A 14,679-nucleotide genomic window follows, 5' to 3' on the forward strand; every position below is an offset into this window, starting at 1 on the left:
TGCTTTACGAACAGCTGTTCATGAAATTACCGGATATAGTCCGTCTTATTTGAATTTCTGCAGAGAAATTCATATGTCGGGTAAAATATTCAGACAAGGCAATGGTTCACAGGATCAGCCGTTGGATTTTGCCCCAAGACATAATTGGGCAAACCATGTTCAGGAAATCCAAGATTTATGTGCTAAAGTTGAGACAAAACAGAAACAGTCGTACTCGGCCAGTGCACAAAGATACAACCTTCGTCACCGTCCTCTCTCCTTAACGGTTGGGCAAGTGGTTTGGAAAAGAAATAAAAAGTTGTCTGATGCTGCTGATTATTTCCAGGGGAAGCTGGCTTGCAAATTCACTAAATGTAGGGTAATAAAAAACTATCTACCAATGTATACGAACTAGCTGATTTCGAAACAGGTCGTTCGTTAGATTCGTGGCATATCAAAGATCTGAAGTTGGATTAAAAAAAAAAAAAATAAAAATGTCAGTTTGTTGAAATAGATATTGGTCCATTTTTTTTTGAGGAAGTGAGAGGAGTGTTACGTTATCCGTAAAATTTTAGAAAACTCCCAAAAGGTAGGCAACCAGGAATACATTTCAATTATCTTTCATATCGCATACGAGAGCTGCTGCCATCATCGATGAAACGAGGAAACCTTTTGTTTGTAGCAATAGGAACTATCGGGTACAAAAAAGGGATTGGGGAATTTCTTTTTTTTATTCAGAAAATGGCTCGAATGTCTTGAACGCTAAATTTTGTTGATTGAATATTTTACGCTTTAGGCGGTTTTAATTGATCGGTGTTCTTTTCGACAGTGATATTTGGTCGGATAATTCGTTGGATTATATTATCTACGGGGGATTTTAGATATCAGCCTTTTTTTTGTGGTAAAAGAAGTCAACGTCTCGCGATTATTAGGGAATCGGTAATCGGAGGTGAGTTCTTATAATTTCACACAGTTGAATAAGTTTTCTATGTTCCATACCTCATTTTCCTATAATAAGATCACTACAATCATAAATATGATTTTCTAGGCGTTTAACCCCATATATCGAAATCATCTCGAGGAAAATAAAAATTACTTTGAAGATAATATATGTCATTCGATGGTCGCAATACTGTAATATTCATGGTCGCCTTCTAAGGATATAATTAAAGGAATGAACACCCGTTCCACGAAGTGCAGTACTCCGTACAATCCAGTAATCTGGCTAAGTACCGCATAGCGGAATTTGTTTTTTTGGTCATTTATTTTGCATTCCGTAACTTCCACGGGCCAATATCTACGTTTAGTAATCATCAACTGGGAACTACACTCAGCGGATATTGTTTAAATGTTTTCTGTATATTAGTTATGTAAGTTTTGCGTAATGTCTTTAGGGGACTGGACGAAGACCTACCATACAGATCTCATCCACTCCTCTTCTTCCCTCTCATGAGAGTTTTCTAAGTGCACGAAACCCCTCCAACCATTTCAAACCTTGTTTTATTGATTATATATTTATAGATAGGCCAATATATAATATATTTCTATTGAATTGATACCGTAGTCTTTCTAATTATTGTTACCTGCCAAAGTTCATTATCAATTGGTTACCTTTTTTTTTTTAGAGTAGATCTTATAGATTCAATTTCTCTAATTTCATTATTTCGAGTCAGGGTTAAATATTTCAATCTATTGGCGCCCGTTAAAGTGACACCTAGTATTTCAGGAACTCACCCCTCTCTCCCTGTTCAGGCTAGGTGTGAGCATAACCCTTTGCTTCACCTTGTTTACGTAACCATTTGATATAGTTGTTTTTTGTACAGTTCAAAGCTCTTAAATTTATTACGTAACAACCAATTCATTTCTTCTGAGAGAAAAGTTCATTACTTCTGAACGGGTGGTGATATTACAGTTCTGCGAAATCGAGGGGCAAAAATAAATTTGCAATAAGACGCTCTTACCCCGGAATATTTCAATATACGATCATACACCTCTATCACATCTGAGAACGCACTTGCCCCAAATGATGGGGCAAGTGCGTTTTTAAACCCAATAAAATTGAAAAAATCACAAACATTTCAGATTTCAATAAACTACTTGGATATTCGCATTATTGAAGCTAAACATTTCAATGACTGCTCAGAAAATTTGTTGACTGGTTTTCCTATCAAATTCAACAAGCACGATTTTTCGAAGTGTCACTATTCAGTTTTGGGGGTGCACTTGCCCCAACTTACCTTATTTGTTTTTTTTTTTCATCTGGCGGCACTTTATTGTTGAAATCATAAAAAAATTATATATTTTGACTGTTAGCTGTGCGAATTTTCCAATTTTTGAGTTGTCATAACTTTGGTAATAATGAATATTTTTTCATGAAATTTTGGTCACATTTATTTAGAGGCACTCTGAATCCAGTGGCGTAGTGATTTTTTCAATAAAAAAATATCTAATAAAAAATCCCGATTTTTGACTAAGAAAAAATATCGTAGTTTTACCCTGAAACTTTAGTAAACATTTCAAATTTTGTCCCAAGGTAGACCTTTTAGTACTTGACATTTAAAAAAAAATATTGAAATCGATTTACAACTTCAAATTTTAGGGGGGTGTTTCCATTAAAAATAGGTCACACTGTATATGCACCCATAAACTAAACCAAAATGGACTTGAAAATCTTTTTTCTCAAATTAGAAGCCGTGGTCCAAATGAACATCCTAGTCCTTTAGAAGTAGTTTACCATATCAAAAAGATTATTCTGGGAAAAAATTCTAACATCCTCCAGGCTGCAGTAAATACTGAAAAACCGACAATAGAAGAATATATTACTCCAAAAGTCATGAAAAGGTGGAAATTGAAATGAACGCAGACACGATTTTAGAGCAGACACTAGGATCAAATTGCAGTCGCTTATTTTTAATCTAGTAGTTCTGATATTTCTACTGACATTTCTTCAACTTCAAATACAAATATTCCTGAAATAACAGAGGACTCTTTAGAATATGTTGCTGGATACTTTGCTAAAAATCATAAAAATGATCTACCTGGTTTTGGCGATTATACTTATAAAATAAAAGAAGATCATAATTATAATATACCTTCTTGGGTCCAGCAACTTTCAGAGATAATTAGTTAGCAACTTTCAGAGATAATTAGTTAGAAAAAATTAAAAAGTGGAACAAGCTTTTCGAAAAACATCATTTAAATGGATTTAAAAAAGGGCCAGGGGTTGTAAAAACTCTTGCAAAATGGGAAGAGTGCCCTTTAAATATTATTTTTGAATTTTGCAAATTGAGAACAATTTATCAGAATGAAATATAATAACTTAAAGGTCGACGAAAATAGGTCACTTAAAAGAAAAAAATTAAACAATTCTGATAATAGAAAAAAAAATCGAAAATTAAATAAAGTAATTCATTAGACCTTTAAATTAATTTTTCTACATTCCTTCAAAAAAAATTAATTCACATATATTTAGTGGATAAAGTAGTTCCTTTTTGCTGTAATGTAGTATTATAATATATTAAATTGTAGATTTATCAATTTCATCATTTATGGAACAAAATTTAAGTTAAATTATTCTATCTAAATTTCTCATTTTCTTAGTAAAAAATAAAAACCGTATCATGTATTTTCTGTCAGATAAATAAAAAAAGTTTCACCTATAAACCATTTATTACTTATATATATTTTTGATTAATAAGCGTTTATTATAAAAGATGGAACAAAAAGTTATAAAAATTTTTTTTAGATAATACTATTATCTGAAACAAAGTTCGTTACAAAAATTTTGTGGGAGTTACAGTTTTCACGAAAATAATAAAAAACCGATGAAACCTCTTACTTTTGAAAAGGAAAAAATAGCTCGCCCTATCATCCACGAAAGAAAAATGTTTACTTAGTATTAATCCATTTAAATCAACTATTTAATCCTATATAAAAATAATATTTTAATAAGGGCTTCACATGAAATTTGTTTATTTTAATATGAAAAGTGCAGTAACGAATCAATCCACAGTCACCACTGTTACGTCACGAGATCACATAACGTGTCTAACAAAATCACAAAAGTAAGCAATCCTGTATGTCCATAATCGTTGAGTGTGACCCACATATTCCATTGTATAAGATTGACTATAATTTTTTATAAATAATATATAATATTAGCAATTCGACACTTCACATCTGTTTTTCTGAAAGAGGGTAATGTATCTTGCGATTGAAAATACATTCAACAAATTGTATTTCATTGTGACCCACATATTCCATTACATGAGATTGACTTTGATGTTTCATAATATACGACACTTCCAATATTTCTCTGAGAGAGAAACATGTATATTGCAATTTGAAGACACATTCAACAAATTGTATTTCAGTATGATCCCCATATTCCATTTTAAAAGATCAAGTATTATATTTCATAACAAATATAAAATATTAGCAATAAGACACTTCACATCTGTTTCCTGGAAGAGAATCATGTATCTTGCGATTGAAAACACATTCAACAAATTGTATTTCAGTGTGACCCACATATTCCATTTTACAACATTGAATGTTATACATAACAAATATAAAATATTAGCAATACGACACTTCACATCTGTTTTCTGAAAGAGAATCATGTATCTTGCGATTAAAAACACGTTCAACAAATTGTATTTCAGTGTGATCCACATATTCCATTCCATAAGATCGACTTTCATGTTTCATAAAAAATATAAAATATTAGCAATAAGACACTTCACATCTGTTTCCTGAAAGAGAATCATGTATCTTGCGATTGAAAACACTTTCAACAAATTATATTTCAGTGTGACCCACATATTCCATTTTACAACATTGAATGTTATACATAAAAATTATAAAATATTAGCAATACGACACTTCACATCTGTTTTCTGAAAGAGAATCATGTATCTTGCGATTAAAAACACGTTCAACAAATTGTATTTCAGTGTGATCCACATATTCCATTGTATAAGATAGACTTTCATGTTTCATAAAAAATATAAAATATTAGCAATAAGACACTTCACATCTGTTTCCTGAAAGAGAATCATGTATCTTGCGATTGAAAACACATTCAACAAATTATATTTCGGTGTGACCCACATATTTCATTGTATATTATTGACTTTCATGTTTCATAAACAATATAAAATATTAGCAATGCGACACGTCACATCTGTTTTTCTGAAAGAGAATCGTGTATCTTGCGATTTGAAGACACATTCAACAAATTATATTTCAGTGTGACCCACATATTCCATTTTACAACATTGAATGTTATACATAACAATTATAAAATATTAGCAATACGACACTTCACATCTGTTTTCTGAAAGAGAATCATGTATCTTGCGATTAAAAACACGTTCAACAAATTGTATTTCAGTGTGATCCACATATTCCATTGTATAAGATCGACTTTCATGTTTCATAAAAAATATAAAATATTAGCAATAAGACACTTCACATCTGTTTCCTGAAAGAGAATCATGTATCTTGCGATTGAAAACACTTTCAACAAATTATATTTTAGTGTGACCCACATATTCCATTTTACAACATTGAATGTTATACATAACAAATATAAAATATTAGCAATACGACACTTCACATCTGTTTTCTGAAAGAGAATCATGTATCTTGCGATTAAAAATACGTTCAACAAATTGTATTTCAGTGTGATCCACATATTCCATTGTATAAGATAGACTTTCATGTTTCATAAAAAATATAAAATATTAGCAATAAGACACTTCACATCTGTTTCCTGAAAGAGAAGCATGTATCTTGCGATTGAAAACACATTCAACAAATTATATTTCGGTGTGACCCACATATTTCATTGTATAAGATTGACTTTCATGTTTCATAAACAATATAAAATATTAGCAATGCGACACGTCACATCTGTTTTTCTGAAAAAGAATCGTGTATCTTGCGATTTGAAGACACATTCAACAAATTATATTTCAGTGTGACCCACATATTCCATTTTACAAGATTGAATGTTATACATAACAAATATAAAATATTTGCAATACGACACTTCACATCTGTTTTCTGAAAGAGAATCGTGTATCTTGCGATTAAAAACACGTTCAACAAATTGTATTTCAGTGTGATCCACATATTCCATTATATAAGATTGACTTTCATTTTTCATAAACAATATAAAATATTAGAATTACAACACTTCACATCTGTTTTTCTGAAAGAGAATCGGGTATCTTGCGATTTGAAGACACATTCAACAAATTATATTTCAGTGTGACCCACATATTCCATTTTACAAGATTGAATGTTATACATAACAAATATAAAATATTAGCAATACGACACTTCACATCTGTTTTCTGAAAGAGAATCATGTATCTTGCGATTAAAAACACGTTCAACAAATTGTATTTCAGTGTGATCCACATATTCCATTGTATAAGATCGACTTTAATGTTTCATAAAAAATATAAAATATTAGCAATAAGACACTTCACATCTGTTTCCTGAAAGAGAATCATGTATCTTGCGATTGAAAACACTTTCAACAAATTATATTTTAGTGTGACCCACATATTCCATTTTACAACATTGAATGTTATACATAACAAATATAAAATATTAGCAATACGACACTTCACATTTGTTTTCTGAAAGAGAATCATGTATCTTGCGATTAAAAACATGTTCAACAAATTGTATTTCAGTGTGATCCACATATTCCATTGTATAAGATCGACTTTCATGTTTCATAAAAAATATATTAGCAATAAGACACTTCACATCTGTTTCCTGAAAGAGAATCATGTATCTTGCGATTGAAAACACTTTCAACAAATTATATTTTAGTGTGACCCACATATTCCATTTTACAACATTGAATGTTATACATAACAAATATAAAATATTAGCAATACGACACTTCACATTTGTTTTCTGAAAGAGAATCATGTATCTTGCGATTAAAAACATGTTCAACAAATTGTATTTCAGTGTGATCCACATATTCCATTGTATAAGATCGACTTTCATGTTTCATAAAAAATATAAAATATTAGCAATAAGACACTTCACATCTGTTTCCTGAAAGAGAATCATGTATCTTGAGATTGAAAACACTTTCAACAAATTATATTTCGGTGTGACCCACATATTCCATTGTATAAGATTGACATTCATGTTTCATAAACAATATAAAATATTAGCAATGCGACACGTCACATCTGTTTTTCTGAAAGAGAATCGTGTATCTTGCGATTTGAAGACACATTCAACAAATAATATTTCAGTGTGATCCACATATTCCATTTTACAAGATTGAATGTTATACATAACAAATATAAAATATTAGCAATACGACACTTCACATCTGTTTTCTGAAAGAGAATCGTGTATCTTGCGATTAAAAACACGTTCAACAAATTGTATTTCAGTGTGATCCACATATTCCATTATATAAGATTGACTTTCATTTTTCATAAACAATATAAAATATTAGAATTACAACACTTCACATCTGTTTTTCTGAAAGAGAATCGGGTATCTTGCGATTTGAAGACACATTCAACAAATTATATTTCAGTGTGACCCACATATTCCATTTTACAAGATTGAATGTTATACATAACAAATATAAAATATTAGCAATACGACACTTCACATCTATTTTCTGAAAGAGATGTTGTATTGTCCAATCCTGCATATTATATATTTGTTGAATCACAGATGTGATGGTGTATCTGTGGACTCACCTTTAGTTCAAGTGGATGTCAGTTGTCATATATATTCGGATGACGTGAGTGAGTTGTAAGCCAATGTTATGTTGAAATAATTATAAAAATAAAAAGATAGAAAAGTAAAGCCGAACTGATTTTTATAACAAGAAAAAGCTAGCATTTTTAAAATAGAACAAGAGAATCATGTATCTTGCGATTAAAAACACGTTCAACAAATTGTATTTCAGTGTGATCCACATATTCCATTTTACAACATTGAATGTTATACATAACAAATATAAAATATTAGCAATACGACACTTCACATCTGTTTTCTGAAAGAGAATCATGTATCTTGCGATTAAAAACACGTTCAACAAATTGTATTTCAGTGTGATCCACATATTCCATTGTATAAGATAGACCAGGGTTGTCCAACTGGCGGCCCGCGGGCCGCATCCGGCCCGCGAGGCTATTTGTTGTGGCCCACGTAAGATTTTCGAAAAGCATATATTTTCTTTAAATGCTGCCACTGTGAAAAAAGATTTTTTAATTTATATTTCATGGTTTAGCAGTGTTTTTACATCACAAGTACTGTACCGCGTGCCGCTTTGCGGACGTGTAACGAACACAATCGTCCTCCACCACTATGAGAACTGCACTGATTACTGCGCATCACAGTTCACGCAGGCTACACCTCCCACCTCCCACTGCTTACCATCCGTCGCCAGGCACCATCGTGCGACTGACACGTATTCTAGTCGGCTAATCTATTACGTTGCTAGTGAACAGTGCTTGATTAATTCTTTGTTTAGATTCCTCTTATACAATAATGAGTGTAAAACCAATAAAACGGAAAATTGATAGTGAGAACAGAATTTACAAAGAAAGTTGGGAGAGTGATTACTTGATTGCTAACAATAATGGAAAGTTGCAGTGCTTAGTGTGCATGAATGTAGTTTCAGTGCCTAAAGAATATAATGTGAGAAGACATTACACAACAGTGCATGAAAATAAGTATGCTACGTACACAAATGAAAGTCGGCGTGCCCTAGTTGCAGATTTGAAGAAAAAGCTTAAACAGCAAACTGGTATGTTCAGTAAAATATTACACTCTCAAACGCATTCTTTGCATGCATCTTATGCCGTGTCGCTTGAGCTGGCAAAGGCAAAAAAACCTTTCACTGATGGCAATTTGATGAAAAAATGTGCTGTTGAAATGGCCAAAGCTTTCGGTGATTCTAAAATGGCGGAGAAATTTGAATCAGTGCCACTTTCACATCAAACCATACAAAGAAGGATTGTTGCTATGGGTGAGCAAGTAGAAAAATCTATGCTTAGCCTGGTTAAGAAAAGTTCATATTTCTCACTTTGTTTGGATGAAAGCACTGATCAAACCGATATTAGTCAGCTGTTAATATTTGTGCGCACTACTTTTGATGATTTTACCAGTAAAGAGGAGTTATTTGATATTTGTCCTCTTTATGGAACAACAAAAGGAAAAGACATCTATGAGGCTGTGAAGAAAACAGTTGACAGAATTGGAGGCTTTGATAAATGTTCAGCCATAGCAACAGATGGGGCCCCATCAATGACAGGTAAAAAAATTGGATTAGTGGGTCTGCTTCGAGAGAATGGTGTCACTTGCCCAACAATTCATTGTATTATACATCAGGGAGCTTTATGTGGAAAATCAGTCAAGGAAGATCAAGTTTTCCAAACCGTGATTAAGATTATAAATATGATTAGAGGTGGAAATCGATCTCTTTTACACAGGCAACTTAAGCAGTTTTTAGTGGAAACAGAGGCTGAGTATGGAGACTTGCTAATGTACAACCATGTAAGGTGGCTGAGTGCAGGAAAGTGCATGGAACGATTTTTTGCCATAAGAAAGGAAATCCCTGCATTCCTCAACAAATACGTTTCATCTGACACAACTGAACTGGAAGAGAAGTTTAAGGATCCAGAATTCTTAAGACAGTTAGCATTTATAACAGATCTGACTAATCATCTTAACAAGTTAAACTTGAGTCTCCAAGGAAGAAACCAGACGGTTTCAGATTTGATCGGAATGATAAACGGATTCCGGAATAAGCTGAACGTGTTTAAACGTGCTTTGGAAAAGAACAACCTGACACACTTCCCTAGCTGTCTGCAAATAGCAGAAGAATTCAACGGTGAGGAAAATATTGAGTTTTCATCCTGCATTTCACAAATTGAACAAGTTATTGATGAATTCAATACAAGATTTGAAGAAATTGAAAGTCTTAAAAGCAGTGTACTACTTTATAATAACCCTCTTGGAGCAACCATTGATGATCAACCACCCAACTTACAGCTTGAGTTATGTGATCTTCAAGCAGACATGTACCTAATCACCAAACAAGAAAAGGGACCTGAATTTTTCAAATTACTGCCAAAGGAGAAATTCCCAAACCTGCGAGATTTTGGACTGAAAATGACGTCAATGTTCGGAAGCACATATACATGTGAAAGTGCCTTTTCCTCCATGAAATACATTAAAAACAAAAACAGAAGCAACCTAACCGATTTTTCCTTACTTCATCTTATGAGACTGTCTACAACTGAACTGGAGGTGGACATTTCCTCATTGGTGGATGAAGCCGATCGACCACAGTCCTCACACTAATTGATACATCTTTTTCGTTGCTTTTGCAATGTTTGTCTTCATTATTAAAAAGTGTTATCAATAAATTTTCCGTTTATCAAAAAATGTATTTGTTGAGCAATAAAAGAAATAATACTCTTTTTTGTTTTAATTATTTTTATACCTCACTTTATTTTGTTATTACTTGTTACAAAATTATTATATGGCCCGCGACAACATCAAAGGTTTTAGTTTTGGCCCTTGAGGCATTGCAAGTTGGACACCCCTGAGATAGACTTTCATGTTTCATAAAAAATATAAAATATTAGCAATAAGACACTTCACATCTGTTTCCTGAAAGAGAAGCATGTATCTTGCGATTGAAAACACATTCAACAAATTATATTTCGGTGTGACCCACATATTTCATTGTATAAGATTGACTTTCATGTTTCATAAACAATATAAAATATTAGCAATGCGACACGTCACATCTGTTTTTCTGAAAAAGAATCGTGTATCTTGCGATTTGAAGACACATTCAACAAATTATATTTCAGTGTGACCCACATATTCCATTTTACAAGATTGAATGTTATACATAACAAATATAAAATATTAGCAATACGACACTTCACATCTGTTTTCTGAAAGAGAATCGTGTATCTTGCGATTAAAAACACGTTCAACAAATTGTATTTCAGTGTGATCCACATATTCCATTATATAAGATTGACTTTCATTTTTCATAAACAATATAAAATATTAGAATTACAACACTTCACATCTGTTTTTCTGAAAGAGAATCGGGTATCTTGCGATTTGAAGACACATTCAACAAATTATATTTCAGTGTGACCCACATATTCCATTTTCCAAGATTGAATGTTATACATAACAAATATAAAATATTAGCAATACGACACTTCACATCTGTTTTCTGAAAGAGAATCATGTATCTTGCGATTAAAAACACGTTCAACAAATTGTATTTCAGTGTGATCCACATATTCCATTGTATAAGATCGACTTTAATGTTTCATAAAAAATATAAAATATTAGCAATAAGACACTTCACATCTGTTTCCTGAAAGAGAATCATGTATCTTGCGATTGAAAACACTTTCAACAAATTATATTTTAGTGTGACCCACATATTCCATTTTACAACATTGAATGTTATACATAACAAATATAAAATATTAGCAATACGACACTTCACATTTGTTTTCTGAAAGAGAATCATGTATCTTGCGATTAAAAACATGTTCAACAAATTGTATTTCAGTGTGATCCACATATTCCATTGTATAAGATCGACTTTCATGTTTCATAAAAAATATAAAATATTAGCAATAAGACACTTCACATCTGTTTCCTGAAAGAGAATCATGTATCTTGAGATTGAAAACACTTTCAACAAATTATATTTCGGTGTGACCCACATATTCCATTGTATAAGATTGACTTTCATGTTTCATAAACAATATAAAATATTAGCAATGCGACACGTCACATCTGTTTTTCTGAAAGAGAATCGTGTATCTTGCGATTTGAAGACACATTCAACAAATAATATTTCAGTGTGATCCACATATTCCATTTTACAAGATTGAATGTTATACATAACAAATATAAAATATTAGCAATACGACACTTCACATCTGTTTTCTGAAAGAGAATCGTGTATCTTGCGATTAAAAACACGTTCAACAAATTGTATTTCAGTGTGATCCACATATTAAATTATATAAGATTGACTTTCATTTTTCATAAACAATATAAAATATTAGAATTACAACACTTCACATCTGTTTTTCTGAAAGAGAATCGGGTATCTTGCGATTTGAAGACACATTCAACAAATTATATTTCAGTGTGACCCACATATTCCATTTTACAAGATTGAATGTTATACATAACAAATATAAAATATTAGCAATACGACACTTCACATCTGTTTTCTGAAAGAGATGTTGTATTGTCCAATCCTGCATATTATATATTTGTTAAATCACAGATGTGATGGTGTATCTGTGGACTCACCTTTAGTTCAAGTGGATGTCAGTTGTCATATATATTCGGATGACGTGAGTGAGTTGTAAGCCAATGTTATGTTGAAATAATTATAAAAATAAAAAGATAGAAAAGTAAAGCCGAACTGATTTTTATAACAAGAAAAAGCTAGCATTTTTAAAATACAACAAGAGAATCATGTATCTTGCGATTAAAAACACGTTCAACAAATTGTATTTCAGTGTGATCCACATATTCCATTATATAAGATTGACTTTCATGTTTCATAAACAATATAAAATATTAGCAATACGACACGTCACATCTGTTTTTCTGAAAGAGAATCGTGTATCTTGCTATTTGAAGACATATTCAACAAATTGTATTTCAGTGTGACCCACATATTCCATTTTACAAGATTGAATGTTATACATAACAAATATAAAATATTAGCAATACGACACTTCACATATTCCATTTTAAAAGATCGAGTATTATATTTCATAACAAATATAAAATATTAGCAATGAAACACTTCACATCTGTTTCCTGAAAGAGGATCATGTATCTTGCGATTGAAAACACTTTCAACAAATTATATTTCAGTGTTACCCACATATTCCATTGCATAATATTGACTTTCATGTTTCATAAAAAATATAAAATATCAGCAATACGACACTTCACATCTGTTTTTCTGAAAGAGAATCGTGTATCTTGCGGTTTGAAGACACATTTAACAAATTGTATTTCAGTATGACCCACATATTCCATTTTAAAAGATCGAGTATTATATTTCATAACAAATATAAAATATTAGCAATAAGACACATCACATCTGTTTCCTGAAAAAGAATCATGTATCTTGCGATTGAAAACACTTTCAACAAATTATATTTCAGTGTGACCCACATATTAAATTGCATAATATTGACTTTCATTTTTCATAAAAAATATAAAATATTAGCAATACGACACTTCACATCTGTTTTTCTGAAAGAGAATCGTGTATCTTCCGGTTTAAAAACACATTTCTAATATTTCTCTGAGAGAAACATGTATATTGCGATTTGAAGACACATTCAACAAATTGTATTTCGGTGTGACCCACATATTCCATTTTACAAGATTGAATGTTATACATAAAGCCGGGTCCAGACTATGTCACAAAACATGTTATTAACAAAGTTATACAACAAATGTGTTATACAACTTTGTTATATAACTTGTTATAAAATAGCAGAGACATCCAGACTATGTAACAAAATAAAACTAAACAAAAGTGCTCATCTGGAAGCAGTGGCATCTATATTATTGAAAATGACCTCAAACGTAGAGGATGTCACTTTGGCAGCAGCAGCTTGCGTGATTTTATGTAGGCGACGAGTGAAATCTAAACGGAGATTTTGGATACGGCCATCGTTGAGAGCTAGAGAAACATATAGTGGAACAACTCTTTTGAAGGATCTAGCAATGGATGACATAGACCCATTGACAGGGGACATTAAATGTGATGGTAGTTTTAAAAATTTCCTAAAGATGACAAGTTCTGATTTCGAATACCTGATAAATCAAATCGGCCATAAAGTAGGCAAAAAAGACACATTTCGAGATGCAATACCAGTAAAAGAAAGATTGGCGGTTACGTTGAGATTCTTAGCAAGTGGAGATTCCTACCAAAGTTTGAGCTATTTATTAAAATTTTCTAAGCAGAGTATTTCGAATATTGTACCAGAAGTGTGCGACGCTCTCATCGACTGTTTAAGCGACAAAATGAAAGTAAGTACATAGGATTTTTTAAACTTCTTTATTCATTCAATTGGAAATAGAACAGATCAGAACATTTATAAATTCAGAAGCATTTGTGGGAAGTTTAATTCCTTCTCACTCATGTCTTTTGCGCCTGCGTATGATTGAGTATCATTGTCAGTTTGAATTGGTGAAGTAGCGGATATATTTGTAGCGGACGTCATGGTAGATGACCCAGGTCTATTGTATGATTGGGTGTCAGTGCCTATTGTAATTGGTGAAAATGGAGTAGATGCAAGTGTATCGGACTCCAGAGTAGTAAATAGCTGAGGTGTATTCGAATGTATGTCTGCTATATCCGCTCGATAGAGAGCATTATTTATTTCATATTTCGCGAGGACTAGAATCGACTTGCTTTTGAGATTCCGCAAGATCCCGGCTACATATTCACCGTACACATCGAAGTCATCTCGTTTTTTCACGTTACTGGATATTTGTTTCATTACCGCGTAAGCTTCTTCAGATTTCGCATCTGAAATTCTTCTCTTGATACCTTTTGTGGTAGCAATGGTTTTTGTCACAGTTTTTTCTTGACTTTTTCTGTATCAC

This window comes from Leptinotarsa decemlineata, unplaced genomic scaffold (assembly GCF_025532065.1).
Source record: "Leptinotarsa decemlineata unplaced genomic scaffold, Ldec_3_MD MMD2_P_RNA_scaffold_14, whole genome shotgun sequence".
In the NCBI taxonomy this organism is placed as follows: domain Eukaryota; kingdom Metazoa; phylum Arthropoda; class Insecta; order Coleoptera; family Chrysomelidae; genus Leptinotarsa; species Leptinotarsa decemlineata.